Below are 7,110 nucleotides of genomic sequence, written 5' to 3'. Positions count from 1 at the left end.
CAGATTCCATGGGGTCCACCCCATGCTGAGGCTCCTCAGGTTTCCAGGCACACAGCCAAGAAGCCACCACCTTCTGTCCCTTTGTCTTGCCCTTGGATTACCTAGAAAACAAGAAACATCACAACTACCCACTTTCCTGGTCAGGTAACAAGAAGGATCAACTGGGCTCTCCTGGGTAAAGGAGCTCTGTGATTTGTGAGGTCTTGTGCTTGTACAGGGGTTAGCTGTTGTTGTTATTAGCTGAGCGATGTCCATGACTCACAGGATACAATTAGGTTAATTCCTTGCTAAACCCCATGGTCCCCACAGCTGCAGTTAAACAGTCAGAGAAACAGGCTACAAAGAGGCCAGAGTGGCCATGGAGCTGCATGGTCAGCATTGCATCTGCGTGAGTTCCCAGCAGATATGCAGGTCACCTGCACCAGGCTAGCTTAGGAAGCTCAATAATGTAGGTGTGTGTATTTGCAAACTCTTCACTTGGGGTTTTCCATTTAAGTTCTGGTCTAGAATGGAGCACAAACATTAAGCGTATTACTGGTGTTAGTGAGAGGGCTAGTCTGAGGACATAATCTAATCTCCCGTGCCTCAGTTTCCCTGTCTGTAATGGAACAAGACAGCAGGCCTCATTGGGTTGTGAGATGTTTATTGGAATACATGGGGAGCCCTCTTGCATAAGGCCTGGCACAGGATAAATGTTAGTTATTATTATTAAAATGATGCATGCACAGAACTTAAATTTAGACCTGTCCAGGGCAGTCTCCAGTTACAGACAGAGAGCCTTCAGTTCTCATGTTCCTAAAATGAGTGCAGCCGCCTTCACATCACAGATGGGCACAGAGCCAGTGATCACAATCAGTTAGGAAATTCTGGAGACATGTCTCATGAGGACTGTGCCCCAGCCACTATATCAGCACAGAGAAGTTGGAGACTCCCATCCCTAGCAAGCCCCAGGCTAGTGAGGGGTTTCAATGATGCAAAATGTAGGACAGGAGTAAGACAGGTTGGGGCAGACATCAGCAGCCTCCATGTTCTGGGGCAAGTCCAGCAGCCTGGGGCAGATTTGCAACCTGAAGCTCCACCCACAGACCTGTGCTGCTGTGTGACCCACCCAGGCTGTGAGTCTTCTCTGGGCTTCACTTCCTCCTCTGCCTTGATTTCCACCTTCGTTCTTGAGAGGACGAGAGCATTCCAAGAAGGGCTTTGTGAGCTGCTGTGGCTAAAACCCAGGGCGTATGGTCATCCTAGTGATGGGTTGGAGGTGGTTCCTGCTCTCCCATCTTTGGAAAGGATGAGAGGTGTTCATAGCAAAACCTACCTCATATAACCAAACCCAAGGCAGAGGACAATGGATGGGGAGAGCTCTGTGCACAGAGGAAGAGACACCAGGTGGGAGGTGTCCTCCCTCAGAGCTCATGGTGCAGGATGTGGTCACTGGACCTCAGCAGTCAAGCTTTCTGTTAGACATGGCTTTGTGCTCCTCCTCATACAGGAGCAAGAGGGGAGGGTGTGACAGTTTCAGCTTCACCACGGTGTGCCCAGCTAGACCTCCCGGCTGTCTCTACTCTGGGAACCCCCACTTTAATCCTGGTGGAGAGAAGCTACAGTAGTCAGCACAGGCATGCTCAGTGGAACTGCAGCTGATATATCTCACAGGCACAGGCCCGGGACAACTAACACAATCACAGATGCAAAGCAGAGAGGAGAGGGGAATGAAGGCGCTCTGAGCCATGACGCTCAGAGCCCAGCCCGGAAGCTGAGAAATGCAGAGGACATTTGTGAATGCGGAAAGTCTTCTGACCCTCAATCTTGGCTGGGAAAAGAAAAAATTGTTGAAACAGGTGGGGAAAGTGGTAGCTTTGGGGAAGGTTCAGACAGAGAAAATACAGCAAGATGTTACCTAAAACGTTCAAGGGCCAGACCCTTCCAGGTGGCCCCAAATTCCACATCCGGGATTCTAGAGAATGGCCCCTCTCCCTTCACCTCTGTGGCCTCTGCTGGGACCTTGGTAAGTGCACTAAGTTATAGATTCAAGTTGAAGGGCAGGCGACCATCAGAGACAGTGCTAATCCCTGTGCCGTTAAGATCAGGGCTCAGCCACGTGTGCTCATAAGTGGCTGAAAATCCACTTGGAAGGGCTTGTCTGGGCCTCAACAAGTCCCTCAAGGCCAGTGGACCACACACTGATCAGCGAATAGATCTTTAAAAAATGTATCTATTAAAGTCCCCATTGATTTATATTGGATGAACTGGCAGAGCCTAAGAGGCCTATAGGAGTTGGGGGCTCGAGGCTCTGTGGCCTCCATGGTTTCCTGCTCCCTCTGTCACTCCCGCTCTGAGTCAGCCTCCAGACAGGCCTCTGTTGCTGAATTTTCCTCCATTAGAAAAGTCCTCTATGCTCTGGTACCTCCATGATCCCCACAGCAACACAAATGAAATGCTCCTTAAATATCCATGACCATCATCACATTCCGTAAGAACTGCCATATACTCTAGAGAGTCAAAAGAAGCAAGTTGTTGACAAATCTGTATATTTGGTGTGTTCACTGAATTAGTCGTTCGGCAAATTGATTGCTTACTTAATTGGCTTTCACTGAATTGGAAGAGCATCTGGGAGCAGCCCAGAAGCAGAGGCAGGGAAATATGCAACACTACAGTGTGGAATTGGGCCTAGAGACCAGAGAGAGTGGGAAGCTTTGGGAGTGAACAGTCCAAGGAGAGGACATGGGATTGAGGGAGGGGAGGCGAGAAGCAGGAATCCTGGCACTTCCTGAGGGTGCACAGCCTGTACCATCCTCCAAATGCCTCCTCATCTCTTTTCTCATTTCATCCTCACACAATTGTGTGACACAAGTCTTTCAATCCCATTTGCAAGTGAATTAAGAGCCCTAGAGATGTAATTTTCTAAGATTATAAAGTTAATGCATTATAACATTTAGAGCTCAAACCCAATTTATGAGGTTCTAAGACTCATGTTCTTGTCCATCTCACAAGTAAACTGGCAATGAAGGAGAGAGAGACCCAGAGGAGTGGCCATGATAATTCACCACTATGTTCCCAGAGCATTGCACATAGTGGGTGCACAGCAAATATAGCTTGGATGAATGAATGAGTGAGTAATAATGATAATGATAATGAGGGTGATAATAAAAGTGGCTAATAAGTATTGAGTGTGAAGAATTATCTCATTTAATTTTCAACCATATGTGGTAGATCATATTTTTAAACCCATTTTGCAAAGGTGGTTTAGAAAATTCAGTGGTCCTTGAGTCTAGCCAAAAGGCCTTGCAATGAAGCATGAAGGGCTGAAAGAAAATGCTTGACCAAGCAATGCTTTCCCGGAGGCAAAATGCAGAGAGTTGCTTGATTGTGTAATAGGAAACTGAGCCTGTAACTCAACCCCTGGGTCACGAGTTTATACCTAGATTCCTGGGCCATGTGGTTCAAATATTTAGAGAAATTCTAAGTAGCTGGCTGTGCCTGTGAGCTCCACAGGGGACGCTGTGAGGGAGAACTTGCTCTTGCTCTCCTTACCATCACCAAGTCCCAAGGCTGCAGGGCCCCAGTGCTGGGCCCTTCCTTCCTGCCCTCCTCCTCTCCTCCTGTCTAGTTCCGCCCTGCATTACCCTTCCTTGGGGACAAAGGTTTGCTCTCTTATTTCAGTCTGCCCAGCACACCCCAGCCAGGGTGATCTGCTGAAGAGCAACTCAGATTATTGCACTCTCTCACTCAAAACTGCTGGGTCCCCACCTCCCCTGCCCCCCATACCTAGGAGCAGAGGGTCTCAAACTCAAGGCTGTATCAGAATCCCCTAGAGCACTTGTTAAAACATAGGTCTAGGGTGGGGCTAAGAATGTGTATTTCTTGCAAGTTCCCAGGTGATGCTGAAGCTGCCGGTCCAGGGACCACTTGGAGAAGCATAGCTTTAAATGAAAGCAAAAGGCCTCGACCTGGCATTTAAGCACTTTTATACCAGGTGCCAGTCCACATCTCCTTCATTTTCTTCTTCTGTGAATCACTGTATGCACACTGGGCTGTTATTAGAGTTACCAGGTATGTTCCTGCCTCCACATGTCCAAGTCTCTGCCTAAAATACCTGCCCCCCATCCACCCTGCCACATTTTCCTGTCCCCCTCCAGCTTCTCTGCGCTTCCTTATCTTACCCACTCTGTCAAATCCACCTGCCATGGGAAGCCTTTTCTGACCTCTCTTAGTGGTACAAGCCCATTCCTTGCCTGCTCTTGGAATAGTTTATTAGTTCTTTCTCGTGCCTTTCAATCTCAAATTCTGTTCCTACGTATCTATGTAGTATATGCCCTGCTAAAATATTGGCTACAGAGACGCAGGGTGGCAGGGCAGTTGTATGCACAGGCTTCAGACCCTGGCTGAGCTGGTTTCATGTCTCACTTCTGCTGCTTGCTAGCTGTGTGCACCATCATGGTCAACTCAGCCTCTCAGGTTTTGGTTTCCTCATCTGTATAGTGAGAGAAATTCATGTTGACTGTGATGGTTTTAAGACACATCTGCAAATTCTTTGATACTCCTTTCCCCAAATGAGGGCTGGCCTTTGTGACTCACTGGTAACAAATGGAATGCCGTGGAAGTGACACTTTGTGGTTCTGAGGTGAAGTCATAAGAGGCTACACAGCTTCTGCTAGACCCTCTTGGGATGTTCTTGCTTGGAACCAAGAAGCCAACTGGAGACCCCACACAGCCTTTCCAGCTGACAGCCCCTGCTGAGGTCCCAGCAGATGGCACATCCACAGTGAGTGGGTGAGCCTGGAGAGAACTCCTGCCCTCATTGCCCTCTGACCACAGCTGAGGGAGAGCCCGGCTGAGCCTATTCTATCCCAGGACCACGAGGGTGGATGATGAAATGATTGTTAGAGTGATTTGTTCTACAATAGATTCCTGAGACACTACTCTACATGCTTATTTCAAAGGTTAAATGAGACCATGAAAGAATTTATTGTACTACCTGGTGCACAGGCAGCAGAGGGAGGAACTTGTCGCCCATGCGTTCAGCCGCCCAACAACCTAATCCACAAAATGTTAGGTTTTGCCTCTATGCCCTCTTCCAAGTTACCTACTGTGTCATCCAGATATTGAGATCCCATGGCCTGTGCCACAGGTTTCTCCCAAAGCTCAGAGGCCGTAGTTCACCTTGACGACTTGGTCCTGCGGAGACGTAGGTGCAAATGGGCTCCTCTTAAGAGGATGCGTTCAGAGGCTGTGCGATGGTGCTGGGGCTCTTAGCACAGGTGTGCTCTTCCTCTCTGCTCTTCACCCAGCTCCCTAGACAATTACTGGGAAGCCTCGCCCTCTGTATGGTCCAGGCTGTCAAAGGGCCACTGCAGTTTCATGGTGTGGAGGCTGAAAACTATGGTTCCATATTCTTTGATATTCCTCCCCCGGAGAGGTAGGCTACGTCCCCTCCCCCCGAATCTGGGCTCCACCGAAGAGCCTGTGGAAGTGACCTGGACATTTCAGCCTTCGTCTCCTCTAATAATCTCTCTTGAGACTCCCTCCTGGGCCCCTATCGATTACTGTTTCTTAAACTGAACTAATAGGGTGTGTGTGTGTGTGTGTGTGTGTGTGTGTGTGTGTGTGTGTGTGCAGAGAGATCTACCTTAAGGAATCCACTCCCACAACTGTGGATACCAGCAAGTACAACATCTGCAAAGTAGGCTGTCAGGCTGCAGATCTAGGAAAGAGCTGGTGCTGCAACTTGAATCCAAACACAGTCTGGAGGCCGAATTCCCTCTTCCTCAGGGTACCTCAGTCTTTTTGCTATATGACCGTCAACTGACTGGGTGAGGCCCCCCACATGATAAAGCATGATTGACTTTACTCGGAATATACTGATTTAAATGCTCATATCATCTAAAAATGCCATCACAGTGAGGGCTAGGCTGGTGTTTGACCAAGTATCTGCTATGGCCTACCCAAGATGACACATAAAATATTCCATCACCCTCTCTTTTAGAATCCAGCCACCATGCTATGAGCCACCTAACCAGGCAAAAAGGTGAGGAGGAGGAACTGTGGTCAGCACTCCAACAGGACCCAGCGTCCCAGCTGTCAAGCCCAGGCATTGAGTGACAGCACCTGCAGAAGGCCCTGCTCAGCCCCAGCCCTCAGCATCACGCCTGACCACTCAAGTCTTTCCAGCTAAGGCCTCAGAGACTGAGGAGGGGTGGCCACCCCCTTCCATCCTGTTCAGACTCATGACCCACTGAATTCACAAGCACAATGAAATGGGGGCGGGTTTATGGCACTACATGTTGGGATGGTTTGATACACAATAATACATAACTGGAATACTAAATCTTTAGCAGAAAAATTCTCATGTAGCCCTCACATGTAGTCAAAGGAGGATTTTACAGGCATGGCTGAAAGCCACAGCTCCCCAAACAGTCCTCATTAAACCAAATTATATGACCTCTCACTTCTTCCCATCTCATCTTTCTTTGTTTTTCTTTCCCAGAAATGAAGCCTTCTCTGAACCAGTCCCAAGAAGTCTCAACTTTAAAGCATTAACTCCACAAATGAACTCGCTTTCATTTCATCTTCTCATATGTCATTGCATTCTCAACAAACCAGATCTATAGGATAGATCAGTCAAAGCTTGCAAAGAAATCTAATTAGGCATGGAATATGACCTTTTTATTTGATAAATAACTTAGCTGGAGATACACTGAGAGTTACTCTGTAAGAATAAGAGAAAGAAACGTCATAATTGCTGGAGTTCATGAGTGATTCTCTCTGTCCATGGGGCTGTCTTGTGAATGCTATGGGTTAGCCCTGGGCTGGCCTGCAGCCAGCTGCCGTGGAGGGCACTGAGAACCCACACACAAATAGTGAAGTTGCTTTGCAGGGAAACACATTTATTGAGGAAGGAGAGGGAGAAACAGAGCTGTTTGTTTCCTACTCTGCACCGCCCAGACTGGTATAAAAGAGGAAGGCTCACTTTTGTTGAGGGGAGGGAGGATAGGGCAGGAAAACCTGGCTTTCTCGCCACATCCTAAATGCAGAAGGACTCGTGGTTCACCTGCATCCTTCTCTGTGAAAGAATGTTTGGGAAATGAGAACCTTGGCACATCTCTAATATGT

The 7,110-nt window shown here is 48.2% G+C and overlaps 1 long non-coding RNA gene across 1 annotated transcript; it reads left to right on the top strand.

The window, feature by feature from the left end:
* The first annotated feature begins 4,624 nt into the window (after positions 1-4,624).
* On the top strand, positions 4,625-6,736 carry LOC131382957 (uncharacterized). Its single transcript, XR_009212590.1, has 3 exons — positions 4,625-4,770; positions 5,984-6,025; positions 6,485-6,736. It is a non-coding gene; the product is annotated as an uncharacterized LOC131382957 (long non-coding RNA).
* The last annotated feature ends 374 nt before the right edge of the window (positions 6,737-7,110 follow it).

This window comes from Hylobates moloch, unplaced genomic scaffold (genome assembly GCF_009828535.3).
Source record: "Hylobates moloch isolate HMO894 unplaced genomic scaffold, HMol_V3 SCAFFOLD_3, whole genome shotgun sequence".
NCBI lineage: Eukaryota > Metazoa > Chordata > Mammalia > Primates > Hylobatidae > Hylobates > Hylobates moloch.
This window is presented reverse-complemented; position numbering and strand designations above follow the sequence as displayed.